The sequence below is a fragment of the Periplaneta americana genome, chromosome 6 (assembly GCF_040183065.1).
Source record: "Periplaneta americana isolate PAMFEO1 chromosome 6, P.americana_PAMFEO1_priV1, whole genome shotgun sequence".
In the NCBI taxonomy this organism is placed as follows: Eukaryota; Metazoa; Arthropoda; class Insecta; order Blattodea; family Blattidae; genus Periplaneta; species Periplaneta americana.
This window is the reverse complement of record NC_091122.1, coordinates 128407748-128429762: the sequence shown is the minus strand read 5'-3', so window position 1 is coordinate 128429762 and position 22015 is coordinate 128407748.

Genomic DNA, 22015 nt, shown 5'->3' with positions numbered 1-22015 from the left:
CGTGAAACAGGCTCTGATTTAAACAATAAAATTATATACAGTATAGCCTATATATTTTAGGGTTGTGACTTTTTTACTTTTTGCAAAATAATTGATTTCCTGCATCATAAATCGATGAACTTTTGCTAAAAAATAATAAAAAAGTTTTTAATTCTGTTTAGTTATAAAAAATATTCACCCCCAACACGAATTTTCTAAAATCTTATATAAGTATTGTAAGCAAGTAGTGGCACCATGATTTTCTGGAGCTTCTAGAACTTTCTTGAACGTGCTTGAACTTTCTGGAACATTCAGGATGTTTCTACAAGTTTCTGGATTGTAAAATCTTCTAGAGCTTTGAGGAACATTCTGGAACTTTCTAGAACTTAGAACTTCCGCTTTTTTGAAGAAACTAGGAGGCTTACGCAAGTGGAGTTTCAGAAAATACCTAATTTAAGTAATGCAAAGTGGAATTGCCGAGCAATACTAGCTCTTTTGGCATTATCAGAGAGGAGAGACTCACTATTCGAAATTTGTAGATTCATCTCTTACAGATGGGCGGACCATTGGTTTGCTGACCGAAATACAATGCAGCTGATTATCAGAAGCTATGTAGCAACTTGCAGGTTCATGAAAATGCATTGAAGTCTGTGAAAAAAGTTCTGAAATGAAGAACCATCAAGACTGGGAATTCCCAGAACAAATCAATGTGCAGAATGAGCAATTGAATGCCTTCAATATCTTTATGACGTCTGTAAAAAGAAGGAGAAACTTCAGCAGATTTATTATGTCTAGCAAAACATAATAGTTGTATATGTTGTAATTATGCTAAATACCCCACAATGTGTTTTCTTATATAGCTATTCGTACTTGTAGAATTGATATGTGATTTTGTAATTTTGTATGCTTTTTTTTTAAATTCCTTATCCTATGCTATAGCATTAAACTATGCTATCAATAAACAGTCCTTCAAAAACTGGATACATAGGCCTACTATACAATTACAACATTAGAATTGAAAAATAACGCTTTTAAAATATTTTGATTTTCTAACTTATAAGCATATACAGTAACATTGAATTTTCGGTTTGGGGGTGACCTTTTTCAGAAACTCAACCAAATTCATATGATATGATATATTTTGTCACAGCACTTCTTTACATGTAATGGTGTACCTCACATTTCTGTATCCGGTGCCACCATTAACATATTATTACAATAACACTTTTTTTTGCAGTACACGTCTACACAAATACTCCCAATTGCACTATGTACTTTTTTTATTACTTGTTCAATCTCCCCTTCAGTATTTCTCCTACATTTCATTTGCTATTCTCTATTTGTTCATTAATTCTAATATATCTAATATTATATACTCCTTTCTAACCCCCTTTATCCTCCAACTACTATTCACTAAAATCTCAATTTCAATTTTTCTCTATAAATTATCATATTGAATTATTTGTCCTATTTGTTCTTTGACCTTTTATTCATTTACTGTTCCAACGTTCAAATGTTAGTACTAATTTTATGCTGTCACTCGTTCACTTCTCTTAACCCTTTCTCACTATTTTCACTCATTCCTATTTGCGCTCACTTTCCCTTTCTCACTATTCTGCTTACACCTTATCCATTGTTACTATTCTCACTTCCTATAAATACTTATATTTTATTCCACACATCTGCTTATACACTTTCTCTCTCCCCTATGCTTCTCGATCTTTTCCACTTTCACTTTGCTTGCACTTTTTGATCACATCCCCACATTTTTTTAAACGTATCAAATATCTCTGCTGTATCCTCAACTGTCGCAGGTTCTAACCTTTCTTTACTGTTCGTCTCTGCCTTATTTCTGTCTTTGTCTTTCTTTCTATTTATTTCTTCTTCTATTCCTCTTTTATTTCCCCCCCCCCCACGCTTTCACTTTCACATCCTAGATTTCCACTTACACTTGCACCCTTAGTCTTTACACTACTTTCTTCTCTATCACTTCCTGACTCTTGGTTTCTCTTTTTATCGCTCCTCGCCTCAACCAAATTAATAGATTTTTCATTACTTGTGAGCTAAAGTTCATCGATTTATGATATAGGAACATGGGGTTACAAAAAAGTCATAACGTTTTACAAGGACTCAATGCTTAGGTCTTATCTGTGTAAAGCCTCAGTATGCCATCCATCACAGAACAGAGTGACTGGTGATAAGCGGTGCACAAGCACATTATCAGGGTCAAGTCTTGTTTGCTGCACTCCGTAATATTAAATGAAATAAAAAAAAAATCCAACCTTACAGTACATCAGGAAATAAGCATATGTCTGAACCTTACTGTATGTCATTCAGAAGATGATGTATAAAAGCAGCACACAGTTCATTTAAAATTACTTAAAAATTCGGAATGACCATCTCAACTGATAAAATCTATGACAATGAAGGGGAAGAACTTGATACGCTTCAATGTAGTAGCCAATAGGCAAATAATGGAACACTTTCAATACTTGGGAAATCTATGCAAGCAAATGTAATTACTGAATTACATTCAAATCTGCATTGTTGTTTGGGCCCTGTGAGTGTAGAGGTAAAAAAGAAAGACAGGAAGCTCAACAAATTAAATTACTTAAGAGAGTTAGCTTATCACTGCATAAATTAAGGTACGGTCACACGTCGCTACTTTTGCTGCGCAACTTTTGTACTGCAGCTGCAAAAGCAGCGTGTCGTGTTCACATGTAAGCCACAAGTAGCGCGCTGGATGCTACTTTTCGTGCTGCGCAACCTGAACCTGCAAAAGTTGCAACTAGAGGTTGCGAGTCTGTTCACACACAAGGTGCTACTTTTGCAGCCGCAGTCTAGCTGCAGGTTTCCATCTCTGTGTTGATTTCTCAATATAATTTTGTGGTTATGTTCGCATTATTATGAAACTCATGTGATAGCTTACTTATCTATTATTTGCTCTTCTGTCCTAACTAGTATTCAGAAATTGACATTAATTTTACTATAAAGCTATTCAAAATGCCTATATACTTAAATGATAACCAACAGAGCATGTTCACGTAATCAATGTTGGCAATCCTCCTGTTTGAAACTACGCTATGGAAAATTAAAAAAAAAAAATGAATTATATCGTTAGCAAATATACTCAGACTGTGTTGTACATTTAGTAACTGTTACAAATAATTTATTTTCATCACATCTAACATGAAAATACATCCAAACAATAAAAGTATCATTGGCACATTTGGGTGGCAACACTGGTCGCAACCGCAGCAAAAGTTTCAACAAAACCGATATCAAAAATGCTGCGGCTGCAACCCTGAGAATCCTGTTCACACGTCGCTACTTATAAGCTGCGCACAGCATGAAAAAGTAGCGGACAGCAGGTTTGGCAGCCGCTACTTTTTGGGTTGCACCATTGTTTCACAAGTCGCAGTACGAGAGTTGCGCAGTTTTTTGTACTGCAGCGCTGCAAAACTAGCGATGTGTGACTGTACCATTAGAAATACAATTTTCTGGAAGAAATGACAAGGAGAAATAATGTTGGAGATACTGGTACTGTAAGGAATATTTATTAAGAATGGATGATGCAAGATTACCAAAGACAATTTACTATTGTAAGCACAATGGAAAAAGAAGTGATGGAAGACCAGTGAAGATGGTCAGATCGGTTTAAGCTATGGAAAAACTTTCGAGTCTTTGGAATTGATCATAAGACACTGAATCGTGATTGTAAATAGAAAATATGATGAATATAGGATATTTCACTGCTGTAAAAAGGTTTCTTTCTTGTAAGATACTTCATAAATTAGAGTGAATACATATTTCATATATGATCATACAATCAGAAGTACACCTCCCTGTAATCAGTAGTAATAAATGTACTACATGGCTAACTAGTAAATTCTTAGCTTGTAACTAGGAAGTAGTGGCCTAGCGAACTATAGTAGGACTAGCCGTAAGCGATGGCAGGACACAAAGGTACCTCCCATTATGTTTTGACACTGTGTCATCATCTTCTACAACAGCGGTTCTCAATTTTTGAGACACTGCGACCTGGTAAATTCTTTTTCTGTAAGGCGTGAGCTTGGTTCCAACAAAATTCACTCATAAATACCTTTCCAATTTTTTTGAAGTTCATACATTTAACTAACAGAAATAATAATTATTGTTGTTTAGTCAACTGTCCGAAGATAGGTCTGAACCTCACAAGTGATACCAACAAGGCACTACTTACGAGGCAACTAGGTCAGGAGATAATGGGGTAGGATGGCCCGTTCCTTTCCCCCTCCATTGCATACATCGCCGATTAGCTACATATTTATTAATAATTAAGTATGGCTAATCTTAAAACTTAGAGTATTAGTTCACTACGAAAATGGATTAATGACATTTTGTAGCATATTGCAGTTTCTTCAATCCATCATCATCAGTCAATTTATGCTAATTTTCATGGACATATTATTCCTTTCTAACCATAAAAAACTTGACATAATAAAAGTTGGTAACATTCATCATTGTATTATTTAATTGATTTTAATGATGTTTGTTTGAAAAACAAAATATAATGGGAAGAATGACTATGCACTGTAAGGCAAGGTGCACACAGAATCAGACACGGCGCAGTGTGACGCGATATTTTGTCTCGTAGTACTTGTCTCCCATTGATTTCTTATTATGTGATGCACACAGAATCAGATGCGTCACGATGGTCGCGAGAAGACACGAGGAGACATGGAGAGACAACATCGAATGACTGCTTGAAGTTCATCGCGAGGGGACTGTCTAATAGCTGCAGTGTACTGCGGATGCACACCTTACTATCTACAAATACTATATTGTTGTGTAGTGTACATTATTCATAATGAAGCTTGTTGCGGATAAATTAGTTGTTTTAGTACAGGAAATATATGTTCTGTACAATCTTTGAAACAATATCACGACAATAATGTGGTTTTTAAAAATATGTGAGAAATTGCAAATGAGATGAAAGCACCAGGTGAATAATAATATTGATAATTTGTAGTAGGCCTACTTTTTTGCTCTATACTATCACTTATTTTTTTTTTTAGTAGGTTATTTTACGACGCTTTATCAACATCTTAGGTTATTTAGCGTCTGAATGAGATGAAGGTGATAATGCCGGTGAAATGAGTCCGGGGTCCAGCACCGAAAGTTACCCAGCATTTGCTCATATTGGGTTGAGGGAAAACCCCGGAAAAAACCTCAACAGGTAACTTGCTCTGACCGGGAATCGAACCCGGGCCACCTGGTTTCGCAGCCAGACGCGCTGACCGTTCCTCCACAGGTGTGGACACTATCACTTATTATGGATTTAATATATTTTTCTTTATTGTGAGTCATAAACATAGAAAGTGACGTCTGTACAGTGCATTAGTAGTATTTAATTAAATTACATAAGTTAGGTCAGATACAGCAGTGTTTAAGAATCCTTCTTCAATCATATAGATTTTTAGGCATATTAAGCGTCCTTAGGAAATAATAACCAAATACAATATAAATTTTCATATAGACAGGCCTCTTTCATTTTCTAGCCTAGACCATTTTTCTAAATCCACACAGCCAGCAAACAGTTGTTGCGAGCAGACACTTTTAAGCTGTCATGAGGCATTGTAAAACAAAACGTAGCGTCGCACTGTGCCGCGTCGTGTCACATCGTGTCTGGTTCTATGTGCACCCAGCCTAACTCACCACAGAAGTCAGCTGAGCAGGGGAAACAGCAGAATAATATTATGTCGGCGAAACACTTATCACACATTCATACAACAAATTTTTTTATGCGCAGTCTATGTAACATTGTGTAAAAATGTATGAATATCTCAATTCTAAACACTAGTCCCAATACTGAGTAATATTATGAATTTAAAAATGCTGCCATTACCACAGCAATAGTTATAAATGATTGAAAAAGTTAACCTCAATGTTTAATTTATTTTTTGTGTTACACGTGAGAATTTTTAAGGATTTAGCGAGGCTAGTGAGCCTTTTGTTGCTGTTTTTTATCCATTCACTTGTTAATTCTGTGATGAATTGAAGTGATAGCCAAACGGCGACAAAGTTGCAGGCGATTCCTCTGCTTCATTTTAAGCACTAGTGTCATGCATTACAGGCATTGAGTTCTTTCCAAGTTTATCGAGTATGGCGAAGCTCGATATTTGCTGATGTTCGGTCTGCAGGAGGAGGCCTGTCGCGTTTGTTCCACCTTGTTGTAAAAGTATTTGCTGTCCTCCACGCCCATCCTTTCATGTTTTAACCACTTAAGGATATTAGCACAGATCTAGAAACTAGCTTTTCATATGAAATAAGACGATGTTTGTAATATCTTGGTTGCCTCTCTCATGTTCGAACATTGCAGGACATTATGCAAATCTGGCTTTCAGGTAGTAGCTCCCTGTAAAGCAGGTTTCAATAATTCCAAGGAAAAACCGTTCTGGGGCCGGGTATCGATCCCAGGCCCCTTGGCTTAGCTCATAAATGCTCTACCAACTGAGCTACCCCAGGAATTATACACGACTGTATCACAATTTTTCCTTTTTATCCACACAACTCAAATGGGCTGACAAGATGCCAGAACCCAACTTTGAGTGCACACAAATTCTTGTCAGCCCATTTGAATTGTGTGGATATAAAGGAAAAATTGTGACGGTGTCGCGTATAGCTCCTGGGGTAGCTCAGTCGGTAGAGCATTTGTGCACTAAGTGAAGGGTCCCAGGATCGATACCTGCCCCGGAACAATTTTTCCATGAAATTATTCCAGGACATTATTAAGCACAGCCATGGCAGAAAATGCAGTTTTACAAAGATATGTAGTGGAAAAACAAAGAATAAATCTGATTGCTATGTCATGTAAGTCTGCATAGAGACGATCTGGTTCTGCGCTTTTCGACGCAATCATGAAAATTATTCTCCTAAGAATATTTCTGCTGTAAAATATTTATTAGTGAACAATTCTTATAAAAGTAAAATGAAAAATTCCAGGAGAATATCTCGCGGCCTGGTATAATTGATGCCAGGGCCCGGTACCAGACTGCGGCCTGGCGGTTAAGAAACACTGTTTTACACATATGATCAAAGACTACATGACTACATTTCCCATAATAAATAATTTTCAATCATTTACATTTTCCCTCAATTCACACCATTTTTTCAGAGTCCCATGAAAAGTGTAAAGAAGTGGTTCGACTGTCATGCAAGAAATGACATATCATGGCAACAGCAGGTGGGAAAGGCGAATGTTTGAAAGAGAAAAATCATTGGTAATTGATAAAGAAATATTACAGAATTTATAGACTTAGAGAAATAACTTTTTTCTTAACTTTTCTCTTGCTTCCACCTGCCACTTCTAGCTAGTTTTAATATAGTGTCTTTTTGAAAGTAGGCCTGTGTATTTTATTCTAATAAAAAGAATACTGTTCGTAACAGCTTTCATTTTCTTCAAAATCTTCTAGCAATTAGTAATCTTGCAGTATCTGATTATTACTAGGTATCAATAGAAGAGGAATGAAATGGAAATGCTATTATTACTTCTCGATTATTATGAAGAGTTTAAACACGGTGCTACTAGTCATAGAAAGGAAACTGATTTCTGACTGCGTGCTGTGAGGTATTAATAGTTAAAGAAATTTGAAGTTGTGTTACCTAAGCATCATAATGCTTACATACACTTGAAACAATTTATGATGTGAAGATTGTGTCTGTCCTGCATAATTTACAGTGAACTTGCAATATTAAGCCGAAGATGAATTTGTTACTTTGATAGTATGAAACTGTAGCTTCTTTAAAAAATACATGAATTAATTCATACATTAAAAGTGCTGAAAATAAAATATTTTTACGACTTAGTAATATGATATCTTCAATTTTATATACACTTGTAAATTTAATTAATTGTTTGCATTATTAAAGAAATATTACTTTTAAATGCTATGGTTGGTACACTTGTTCCCTTAAAACAAGCAAGCAGTTATGAACAAAATTTATGACAATATAGAAGGTCCAACTATTCTAAAATATGTTCATATTTTTACACTATTATTTTGTATGAGTTAAAAGTAATTACAGGGAAATAAACCAGTAAAAGTCTAATCAAAGTCTCGCATGTTTATCCCAATGCAAGATGAGTTACCTTCCAGTGATTAGCATATATATATATATATATATATATATATATATATATATATTTATATGCAATCTCTTTGGATTTATCAGAGCCTTTTCAGTTTTCTTAGTACCCTCATCACAAAGTGTAACACCCTCCATGCCTTTCCCGCTGTGTCAGCTGAGATCGCTGCTAAATTTTATTCCTATTCATCTTGTATTTGGATAAATATGTACATCAGGTTAAGCAGCATCCCTTACCTGTATATGTTGTAAAAAATTTTTTATGCATGATCTTTTTTAATGAATAATACAATAGAAAAGTCTGGAAGAAAAGTACATTGCATGAGCTTTAATTAGCAGATTAAAGCAAATATTTTTGTATAATTGTTGATCGAGATAGAATACGGTATCTTGTATGTATTTGTAAAAACACGGACTTGACGTCTCTACCCCTGATATAATTACCTTGTGCCAATAAAGATTTGTGATATTTCTCGTATTTGACACGAGATGGGGACAATGTAGACTACCAGAATGTAAGAAACGAGCTCGATAAATATGCTCCCATTGAAATAGTCACTAAGTTGTATTGTAATTTTACATATTATATAATGTAAGCTATTTTAAGAGATTTCCAAAGCACATATACGTAGCTTATAGCTCTCGCATCATGATAAGTCGCTAAAAGTTTGTGTGCAAATTAGTGGAAGAAGAGTGTGCATGTGCAGTGCAAAATTGAAGGGTTCAGAGCCATAGTGGGCCAGGCGCCATTTATTAAAAACGGAGAAAGCAAGGTTTAAAGTTAAGTGAATACCATAGTTTAATTAAGATTGACATATCATTTAGTTTTAATATGTATACTTTATATTACTTGCTACTGGTATGTGTTTCCATTGAATTGTGGTAATAACTTCATTTTAACCCTTGTTTTCTACGGTTTTAGTAGCTTGGCCCACTATGGTTCTGAACCCTTCAATTGTTAGCAGAAAAATTCCTGTTTCACGAACAGTGAGTAAAAGGAGCATGTTTTTTTTTTTTAAAGTACGCATCTTTGTGATATAATAATTTTGTCTTAGTTGCGGCATAGTTCGTACAATGTGCACCATAGTGATTTAATAATAGCTTTCTTTGAGTTGATGCTTTTAGAGCATTGTGTAGAGAGACTTTTGGCGAGTTCTCATAATGCGAAGTCTATACTTCAAGTTGTTGTAAATAGTTCACATAATATGTTAATTTAATGTATCTATATTATATATATTTCTGTCAATGTCTAATGTGTTTTATACAATATGATTCTAACATGCTTGTAACAATTTGACAGTGTTAGTTCGAATGTGTGTGTAAATATATATTACAAATGAATGAGAAATAACTTAAGTGCTTACGTCATTTTCACGTAATACCAAATCGATCACTACAGCCCTTTGCACAGCCAATGAAACACAAATACAGTAAGTCCCAGTGAACGTTCCCAGTGTTTCTATCAACCGACCAGGAGCAGCACTTTCTGCTACCGCTGCTGCTTGTATCTCTGAACTCACGGCTCTTTTCCAGATTAAACTTATGTATACATCTTGATTTGTGTCTCAGTGAAACATACAGCAGAGTTCGTATAGGTCAGTTTCTGTCACATGCGTTTCCAATTCACTGTGGGCTAAAGCAAGGAGATGCACTATCATCTTTACTTTTTAACTTTGCTCTAGAGTATGCCATTAGGAAAGTCCAGGATAACAGAGAGGGTTTGGAATTGAACAGGTTACATTATCTGCTTGTCTATGTGGATGACGTGAATATGTTAGGAGAAAATCCACAAACGATTAGGGAAAATACGGGAATTTTACTTGAAGCAAGTAAAGAGATAGGTTTGGAAGTAAATCCCGAAAAGACAAAGTATATGATTATGTCTCGTGACGAGAATGTTGTATGAAATGGAAATATAAAAATTGGAAATTTATCTTTTGAAGCGGTGGAGAGGTTCAAATATCTGGTAGCAACAGTAACAAATATAAATGATACTCGGGAGGAAATTAAACACAGAATAAATATGGGAAATGCCTGTTATTATTCGGTTGAGAAGCTTTTATCATCCAGTCTGCTGTCGAAAAATCTGAAAGTTAGAATTTATAAAACAGTTATATTACCGGTTGTTCTGTATGGTTGTGAAACTTGGACTCTCACTTTGAGAGAGGAACATAGGTTAAGGGTGTTTGAGAATAAGCTGCTTAGGAAAATATTTGGGGCTAAGCGGGATGAAGTTACAGGAGAATGGAGAAAGTTACACAACACAGAACTGCACGCATTGTATTCTTCACCTGACATAATTAGGAACATTAAATCCAGACGTTTGAGATGGGCAGGGCATGTAGCACATATGGGCGAATCCAGAAATGCATATAGAGTGTTAGTTGGGAGGCCGGAGGGAAAAAGACCTTTAGGGAGGCCGAGACGTAGATGGGAAGATAATATTAAAATGGATTTGAGGGAGGTGGGATATGATGATAGAGAATGGATTAATCTTGCTCAGGATAGGGACCAATGGCGGGCTTATGTGAGGGCGGCAATGAACCTCTGGATTCCTTAAAAGCCAGTAAGTAAGTAAGTATACATCTTGATTACACACCTTTTAACATTGTATCACTTCGGAATATGTATTATATCACTTTCTTGTGTTAAATTCTATCGTACCTAGTTTACATGTTTCGACCTTTTATGGGTCATCCTCAGAACTGGTCGTTGTTGGTCTTGTCGCCTCTTGTTTTGTTTCCTGTGAGGGTGTGTTCGTGTGGTTTAGTGTAGAGTCAAAGAGTGTGTGTGTTCTGAAATTGAGTTGTGTGTTGAGAATTTCATTGGGGTGTGTTTTTGTGTGTCTATATATTTGATATTGTTCTAGTGTGTTTAGTTTCTGGCTTTTTGGTTGGATGTGTAGTATTTCCATGTCTGTGTTGATGTCTCTATAGATGTGGTTGGCATTTGTGATGTGTTCTGCATATGTGGAGGTGTTTTGTAATTTCGTTATGGCTGTGATGTGTTCTTTGTAACGTGTTTGAAATGATCTGCCTGTCTGTCCTATGTAGAAGTTGTTGCAGGTGTTACATTTGATTTTGTAGACGCCTATGTGGTTGTATTTGTTTGTTTGTGTTGTTTGTGTGTTGAGATGTTTTTGTGGAGTGTTATTTGTTCTGTATGCGATGTTGTAATTTAATTTCTTGAATGAGGTTGCAAGTTTGTGTGTGTTTTTGTTTTTGTATGTTAGTGTGATGTATTTTTTGTGTCCTTGTATTTGTGTTGTATTCTTATGTTTTGTCTTACATGTTATGTTGTCTATTATGTTAGGGTTGTATCCGTTTTCTTGTGCTATGTATTTGATTGTGTTTAGTTCTTCGTTGTGATCCTGTTGGTTCATTGATGTGTTGAGTAGTCTATGTACCATTGTTCGGAATGCAGCTTGTTTGTATTGTGTTGGATGGTTGGATGTGTGATGTGTTGTAAACTTATGTACTATGTTATATTTGAGAGAGGACCAGATGTTAAAGTTCTTCGAAAATAAGATGCTTAGGAAAATATTTGGGGCTAAGAGGGATGAAGTTACAGGAGAATGGGGAAAGTCACACAACACAGAACTGCACGCATTGTATTCTTCACCTGACATAATTAAGAATATTAAATCCAGACGTTTGAGATGGGCAGGGTATGTAGGTAACACGAATGGGTGAGTACAGAAATACATATAGAATGTTAGTTGGAAGACCTGAGGGAAAAATACCTTTGAAGCATAGGCGAGAGAGAACCATTTCTTTGCGGGGGGGGGGGGGCAAAGCAAAACCATAGAATCCCGATATAACGAGGTTATGGGGAATATCATTTACTTCCTCCCCTGTTGTAACTTGACCGTGGAACAATATATCGGAATATAATCATTTAATAAAAGTATTTTTGCTGTGCATACAGTGTTACATCCAGATCCACAATGTTTCGGACCGAGTAGTATAGGGCTTCAATTGTAGGTCTACTACAAATTGTAATAGGGCATAACCATAGGCAGAGTTATGGGAGGGTATGTGTGGGCAGTGCCTCCCTCCCAAATTTGTCTGAACTCTTTTCTTTTTCTATTAACATTATAAAATATTGAATTCAAAAGACTTTTCTTGCTTTTGTTTATGAATGGGATATTATTTGTAAATGCTACCATCGTACCATCTTCCTGGAAAATGGCTGTTTTCACAAAAAAAAATCTTTGGACTATGGTTGTTTTATGAAAACTACTGAAAATTTCCACTCCTTTAACATGGGACTATGGTGTTTTTTTTTTTTTTTTCACTAATACCTAATCCAGTAGTTGGCCACTGCAGACTTCTAAGGGTACGTACACGTTGGAGCGACGATAAGCGATAAAAGAATCAGCGATGCTATATCAGGGAGAATTGAAGCATGCATTGTCATTGAGGTGTGCATATTGGAGTAACGATAAAGGCGAAGATACACAATAAAAGCGACGAAAAAGAAAAGTTCCAGTTTCTTCGCTCTTGTCGTTTATATGATCTCTGATTAAGATAATATTAATCTGTATAATTACCGGTGGTTATCAGTATATCCGAATATTAATCGATTTATTATTATTTCGGCATATTAAATTAATTATTGTAGATATTGGCAAATTGATCAGTTGTGTATTTATTCGTCATATGTTATGTGATCACAAGAACCAATCACAACACAACGAATTTATACTATCTTTGGGATGAGAAACGGGTTTAATTTTGTAGGTACTGTATATAAGTTATATTAACCTTGAACTTAGCAGCTGATATTTCCTATATATATCTTCTTTCATTAAGTAGATGCATAGAATATCTTCTACTGATAAATCAAAATGTTCGCTTCCCGTGTCCTCGTTGCTCCGATATGAACACTTGGTTCTTTGATAATACCAAAGCGTCGCTAGATCGTTTCTTTTATCGTTTATCGTTGCTTCAACATGTACGTACCCTTACACACGAGTACGAGCTGTTACAAAAGAAACATTACAGCACAGTCTAGTATATAGGCCTACAGTCGCGAAGCTCAATACGTAGTAAATATGCAAACATTAGGTAGTTGCTCACCACTAGGATCGCTAATATCGCCTCATTACAGGCAATGCAAAATAGTACCGGCACAGTCTATTGTTTCTAGCACCCTCAAAACTCAAGCTTCGTGACTGTATATAGTAGACTGTGATTACAGTGCTTCCATGTTTCAGAATTTTGTATACCGATGTGATTCTTGCATCCAGAAAGATGGACAGCATATTCATGTGTCGATGAAATCATGGAACGATGAAATGTAAGATCAACATAACGTTTTCTTATATCTCTTACCGGCGCATTATTTGTACAGGACTATAGACCTAAACCGGCGCCATTCACTACTCCCTCCCACGTGAGAGAGCTATCAAATCCTTCCATTAAACACATACACTACGACTGGTGATCAGTTATATTGCCAGTAAGCAGTGGTGGCTGATTGACTGAGGCAAGTGAGGCTGGGCCTCAGTCACTTGGCTTAACTGAAATCAAATTTTGTGTTTTCATATAATGTATTAGTTATTTGAAAGAAAGCATATATCGCTGTACGTAGAAGCATTTGAAAACTTTGATGTATATAGACCTGTTTTTCAGTAAAATTTGTTCCTGAGGCCAGAATCGTTCGTGCCAGGTCTCGGTTAATACATTTCATGTCCTTTCGCGGGCTTTGAGTTTGCGCTTAAAACGTTGTAGCTGAGGCACAATTCATCTGGCCTGGTCAGATTTCACTCGTCCCATCCATGGGCCGGCCTCAAGGGTAGAGTGGGGTGGGAATAGCAGTGGTGACTTGTCTTCCTGACTAGGCCATAAATAACAAAATTCCAGCTCTTTGGCAGGCAGAGACCCACTCGATTCTCTCCCCTTATGTCTCAGTTTATGACATATAAGCGAGGGTGTTCTACTATGTACTTCTTAGTACAGTAGTGAATCTGGGCCAATGTTGTTATGTATTTCGGGAAAATATAAACAGAAACAAATGAGAGAAGTAATGCTGGTGCAGTTAATTCATTGTTAGAGTGTCCTTTTATGAGAAGATAATTCTGAAAGAAAGGAAGTTTTAAATAAAGAGAGAGACTACCAAGATACCTACGACATAGCTGATAATTTTTCTCACACATAATCTTAAAACGCGAGTTTCTATTGCATCCTGGTATGGGCAACATAAATGGTTATGTGGTAATGTGATGCAAAATAAACTTCTCTTGGCCTTGTTTGTTGCTGTCAAAGAAAAAAAAATAAAAAGAAAAGAAAGAAAGGGTAATTTCAACACATATGGGTTGCTTCATCACACTGAAAAAATCACTGAAACTCAGAGCATAACAGCTTATTTGGTGAGTGAAATTATTATTTTTCATTGATAATAATAAGAATAGACCAATAATAATAATAATAATAATAATAATAATAATAATAATAATAATAATAATACAGTAATAATGATAATATAATAACAATAATAATTAATATCATAAACAAACATTTCCTATCGGAGGCAATTAAACTAGTTGCATCTGGCCTCACTGAGGATTTCGATCACCGGCCGCTACTGCCAGTAAGTTATATATGCCATGCACTAAACTCATTATGAGCAATAGAGAAGCTGCTGCTAAGATAGCCCTGCCAGTGACAAGTCGGATTGTTTCTTTTGTGCAACTCTCCCTGACGTACTTGTCCAATTCTCTACCCACTGTAATATTTGTACATATAGTAAACAAAATTCGGTATGTGGCTTTGTCGGGGACACAACCGTGTGTTTTATATGAATACTATTATCTTAAATCGACAGATCTAGACGAGCTCTTTCGTTTGGTACCAAAATCAGCGCGCTAGCACATCGGAGTCTCGAGATATACCTACTGCCCGGAGATTTTCGTCCATGCTTAGAATGAGCGCCAGTCGCCGCAGATCCCACCCGCGCTTCGCTTATGTGCGGCGCCAATTCAAGGTCATGCTCACATCGTAGTCGTATACCCAATTGACCAAGATCACATTTATTTCAATCGTGTTATTAGCCTTGAAGTTATAGTGTCGGAATGGATCACCCAGCAAAACATTATATCGCCGTTTCCGTCCTGGTATAGATCATTCAATATCTCGTGAAACCTACCTGTGCGTGAGGGGAAGGAAAAAGTAGACTGAGAAGCTTTCCTCCCTGCTACGCTTCGACTTTCAAGCTGACTAGCTCGCTTACCCTTACCATAAGGATCTTATGAGCTACAGCGCACGAATGCATTGAGTTTCACGAGCTAGCGAATGACCTATTATACCATATATCTCATGTGTGGATCTGATTTTAAAGACGTATTCACGTCAGATCGCAATACTAACGTCATTGACATATTGTATAACATTTCACTTGATAATATTCTGAATAGCCCATAATAAATTTTGGAACAGTCTGTGAATTCGTAGTCGACATAATATTATCATATAAGTAAACTGATATCAACGCCATCTCTACGCGGCGAATTTCTAGTTTATTGTATTGAGTCTTTTGCAAAATTTGTAATAACATGATTTCTTTGTATTTAATTGAAATATCTGTCTGTCTTTATAAAGAAAATATATTGTGGTCGGAGTATTGAGTTTAATTCAAGGAAAGAAAGGATTCTAAACTGCTTTGAGTGGTTGCGCTGATGAGTTGAAATGAAGACATTTTATTTGAAGTTCAAAGTTCTACCACAGTCTAGTATATACAGTCACGAAGCTTGAGTTTATGAGGGTAATAAGGACAATAGACTGTGCAGGTACTATTTCGCATTGTCTGTGATGAGGCGATAGTAGCGATCCTAGTGGTTATCAACTATGTATGGATGCATATTTACTACGTATTGAGCTTCGTGACTGTATATACTATATCTTGTTTTTTTTTTAAAGATGAGACATGATAGTTAAGCGGCCGAGCTTGGAACTACAGAACCATCACGCTGCCAGCTGCTGGAAGCTAGCAATTGTTGTTACGATAGCTGTCATTAAAACATTCATTTACAATTGACGCGAAGGTAAGAAAACAATACAAAAATCGACAGAGAATCAAAGACGAAACGTACCAATGCTAACAATGTGTCCACAATAAATGTTGCCAAGAGAGCTATTAAGCACTCTCTACGTGGGAATGGTAAGTGGCAACTCAACCGTTGTTACCACAGCAACAGGCCTACCACGCTATGTGACATTCAGTTGTTTTTCCGATCGCAACGCTCCTGTCATGTCCCATCTTAAAAAAAACAAAACAAGTATAGACTGGTTCTACAGAGATTGTGTAGTACATAGTTTTTCTTGATGGTGATCGTTCGTTGGAATCTGTTCGTGTGCACGTAAATAGTTTCTGTGGACTGAATTTCATTAAGAAGATAAAGGAATCGATTTTATGGAGGAATCGGTGCAATATAACGGTAAGTCAAATACTGATGATTTTACAGAACAGACAGTTGAAATACTTCAAATTATAAATCAAGTTTGTCTTTTGTCACGTTTAACCTGCAACTTGAAAAACGTCTGTGTGTTCTAAGCAGGTGCGAATTAACGGGAAGGGGGATGGGGGATTTCTCCCCTGTTGGAAAGTTATCCCCCTCTCATAAATTCATATTAACATCCCTGCCAGGGATAGCTTCTACCCCCCCCTCTCACAAAATATAAATAAAGTACAAAGTAAGCAAAGAAAATAATATTTCTGTATTATCACCGGCAAGCTGACAACAATCAGTAACTTAGGAATTGCACATCTTATCTTAAGCCTGCTCATGGATATATTTATTATTATTAACAAGATTCAAAACAAGTAACTCAGTGCGACCAAGCGTTGAACCGTATCGAGTGAGGATAATAATAATTTTACGTATGGTTCTCTATCTAGGATTCTATCCCCCCCCCCCCCATCATCAGAAATCTTAATTCGCACCCTTGTTCTAGGTGTACCACATTGTATGGTAGACTTGTTACTGATGTCCAAGAAAGATAGAAATTGAATTTGCTGTGTATTTAGTTTTTTAAGAGAAGCGTTACAGTCAGATCCATCACTCTTTTTTGTTTACTATATGCGCAGAAATTACTTACGCATTAGGGATTAAATAATGTAGACCTACGCGTTTCATGTCAGTTACAGGCTTCCATACAATATCTGATATAATATGGTCATAATTTTATTTCAACTTGAATGTTATCTGTTTCACAGAATTCTTTCTTACAATTTATGCTACAAAGAAAACATTGAATAATAAGTTTGCATTAGTATAAATTTCATACTGTCACTGCACCTTGTTACTGGACGTAGAGGTGTGCATCGGTCGTTTTCGCTCGAGCGCCAAGTAGTTCATAGCATAATCCGATAGGTAGCGCACATGCATGATGGGTAAAATTGTCGCGAGCGATAAATCCTCAAACGGTATAAGCCGAGCGTTAGACATTCGTTCTTGCTACAGTGATGAACTGTGTAGTAACATCATAGATGTGTATCATTTCAAAACGTTGCAGTGTTTAACTAACCTCTCCATAGTACAACTACAAAACTTGCTTTAAAATGTAATATAAATGTTGTAGGTAAATGTTTTTGTTTTTCCACACAGGAGTGATTTTGTTTTTGCTACATCTGATAGATGTTATTGGATGTAAATGCAATTATTACAGACGGAGAACACAATCACGATAATGCAAGAACCGTATCAAGTTTTCTAGTAATAATAATAATCTCTAATAATTAGTGTATCAATCGTTTTATTATTATTCGTTTTATATTTTCTGTGACGTTGTCTCTGTACTAATATTGTTATTAATCTACTGCTGTATCAATAATATTTTGTAAAACGTTTCCACATTGTCGCAGTATATAGGCGGAACACTATGTATGGATCATAATATGATCATATATAATATTATTATAGTTCATAGCATAATCCGATAGGTAGCGCATATGCATGATGGGTAAAATTGTCGCGAGCGATAAATCCTCGAACGGTATAAGCTGAGCGTTAGACATTCGTTCTTGTTACAGTGATGAACTGTGTAGTAACATCATAGATGTGTATCATTTCAAAATGTTGCAAAGTTTAACTAACCTCTCCATAGAACAACTACAAAACTTATTATTATTACGTTGTACTGTAATATTATATATGTGGTAAATCAAATATAACAATAATAACTGTATATCGAAGTTTTTCATAACATTTTATTTATAACTTCATGTTACTGTTTTCTTACGTTCCATTAGATTGTTCCATTAGACGTTTGTTGTAAATGCAGAAAATAAAGCCTTATTTTTACCATGTGAGCAAAACATTATGTGTATCTTATCTGTCGCCTTTCATACAAGATAAGACTTGTCGGTGAGATGACCTTGTACTGTACTTCTATTTATTACGAGCGTATCACGACCGATCTTATCTCACTCGAGGGTGCGAGCGATTTAACTCCAATGCAGCACTCTGCGTGGACACTGTTAATTTTTTAGATTATCTCTGATTGAGGTACTGTAAGTAGAGATTCCATTTCGGTCATTACTTTTATTGTTAAGAATAACATCATTATGAAACAGAAGGAATATTAGCGGTTCTTACATATTGCTTTCACCCATTGTTCACAGGCTGTGCTGGGGCCTGTTTTTCAAAAATACTAGTTTAATAGTTCACCAGTTACCGGTACCAGAGTATATTTCACCAGCTCTAGTAGATTCTGTTTCTCAAACTATTTTACCAGTCTAGTAACTTGTGACAATCTTTCACTAGTCACATGATCTCTTTCACTAGTCAGCTGATTGAGTTCATTTGTTTATAGTCATTGATAGGTAGTGTTATTTGAGATTAGAAAGCTAAGTTGTTTGTGTTTAGGTTTTGATTTCTCTTTTCGGTTGAAATTCCATCAATTGGAAGCAAATTAACTATACTCAATATGATTAATGAATCAAAGTATATATTATTCGGTGCTTTTCCAAGCATATAAACAAAAAATGATAAAGTGAACCAATGGAGAAACAATTTTATAATGTGTGAGGCTATGGAACAGTTACCTCAGAACTATGCATACGTTAGGGACAACATTAAGAAAGCAACATTGATAAGTACCAATTCAAGTTCACAGTATCATAATATGAACATATTATGTAGTTAGTGAATATAGTGCCCACATGAATGCCACTTATGACTTGATGAAAAATTCGCTATTTTTTTTTCGGTTTTACATTTGATCTATTCATAAATTAGTGTCGTTTTATATTTAATTTGTAGATTGAAGTTGACAATGTCAGAAGAACGGGCAGTGGAGGAGGAAAGCCAGCAAAAATTACTGCAGTTGATGAATTGGTATTAGAATATTAGGAAAAAATTCTGCAAGTGTTGCTGGCCTAGGACAGAGGCATTGGAAAATAATCAACAATTTGCATTTGAAGCTTTGCTGATAATTCATGACTTCTATTTGTTTATCCTGTTATGGCAGGTCCCACTATATTTAACAACTATCCAAGCTTTTCAGCACTTTACCTAAACTGTTCATTATATTTAAACAATGCTCCAATAAAGGAATAATAATTTTGTCTTCTCTATATAGTTTTAGCTCTTATCACAACAACTTCATCACTTCAATCGGAATCACTAAATCACATAAGCTTATATTTTAAAAAATAATTACAACATTTTGTTTGGATTATCTGAGAGAGGTTGTCACTGGTAACTGATAATATGAGGCGTTGCGTCAGAGTTAGTCACAAGCCACAAAATCATAATTTTACAGGAAAGCATTTTAAAACTTTGGAGTGATGCTAAAATCAGAATTATCTGATATGAGTTTCAAGGTCTTTAAGGCATATTCTCTGATATTTTCTGAAGTATTTTACAGAAGGTAATATTGTTTTATTATTTACACTATTTAATTGTTATGAAAAAATATTACAAGCATGTAGGTAATTGCTGAAGTGGCTTATGACTTTGTCTCCAGAAATATTAAATTTATTAGCTTTTTAGAGTTTTGTAAGTTGTGGCTCGGGTTCGAATCCCTGTCGGGGCAAGTTACTTGGTTGAAGTTTTTTGCGGGGTTTTCCCTCAACTCAATACGAGCAAATGCTGGGTAACTTTAGGTGCTGGACCCCGGATTCATTTCACCTTCTCTTCATTCAGACGCTAAATAACCTGAGATGTTGATAAAGCGTCGTAAAACAACCCAATTAGGAAAAAAACAAATGTATCAAACGTATTACAAAATGCTTCATCAGTCTTTCTTAATCAACATCAATCTCCAAATCATTCTTGTTGTCACCTTCTACAGTAATGCATGAAGGAAAAGCTGATTTACTATTGGAATGTAATCCGTAAGTGACAGTACATCCTGTAGTTTCTTTTTATTTATTTTCAAGACTTCTTGTATTTTTCAGGCAAATTGAACGGTATTTAAGGAGTTATATATGCCTTTTCTACGGATGGGAACTACAGCATTTTTCATTATTTTCATGAATGTACAAATGAGCGAGCTGAAAATTATTATGATTCTTCTCTTCAACCTTGAAGCTGACGGTGTCTGAAAATCGAACAGATTTATTATTGTAAACAGTCCTTTTCAATGTCAGGCTGCAAACTTTCCACATCCTTGAAATAATCTCTTTGCATCATAATGACAATGAAAGTTACATACATTGACAGGCGATTTGGTTAACATCAGCCCAGTCATTCGGATCATAAATGCCTCTGCTTGTTCGTGCATATTTTTCTATTCGTCCTAAATTAAAGCCGCTGGGTGATCTGATATGACACACGTGGAGGAACCAATGGGTAACATAATTAAATATTCTGCATTCTACTAGTGTTCTCTCCAGGGCTATAATCGTCCAATTTTTGTTCTGTCCCTTATATATATATTAGTTATCTTATGAGATGTTCAGATTTGAGATCAGCTATCTGCAAGATTTTCTTCTATAAGCAACTCCCCACCTCGTCTACTCTTCTTTCTAGCCTGGTTTTCATTCCAGAGAAATATATTATACTCTACGTAGACCTGTGGAACTGTTGTGTATCTCTAAGTTGTATGTCCAAACATTTCTGCAATAAAAAACTACACTCATAGTTAACTTTGGGGTAGGTAATGTCTGTGGCAGTCCATTGCAATGACATGAATTTTATTCTTTTTCTTAGCAATTTCAGAAAGATTTTTATTGTTGTTTGACCCCGTTTATCCTGTGCATGATGATTTCCGACTGTTTCTATTGCTCTTATTTCAGTCACAGGCCTTCGTGTTTGTCTAGCATCAGTCAACTGTTTCTGAACATTATCACATTTGCCACATATATTAGTGTGAGATATTTTTAACTCAGCATTACATTTTGGGTCAAAAATTTCTCGGAACTTCTTTCTTTCATTTTTTGCAGCATTAGAAGAAGTAAATTTATTAATAATAGATTTTGATGCCATCTGAAAAAAAATGCATCAGATAGAACCACAAGCCACATGCACTATTGCAACTCAAAATATTTTAGTATACAGTCTTATATCCACTCTAACATGAAAGGAAATAATGAATTTTTATTTAGTTTTGTATATGTCATATTTCACAAAAAGTAACAATATCTATATGAGAATTAATAAGGGACACACTGTGCCAGACAAGGTTATGCTTGAAATTTAGATATTTTTATTCCCTTACCTGTTCGTTTTCTGAGTCCGATTCAGTTCAAATTCAGTGGAGAATCCATTAGTGGATAAATCACTTTCCAATTTATCAGTTTTTACTTCAGAATTACCACATACTACGGATTGAAAATCAGGCTTCTTCCTCATAGACGCTATATTGGTGGCTTGTGATTATGTCTCAGGAAAAATATGAAGCCAAAGAGTGAAAGAGAAAACAACACCTCCTTATATTTCTTAATACGTCTACCGGATTGCAGA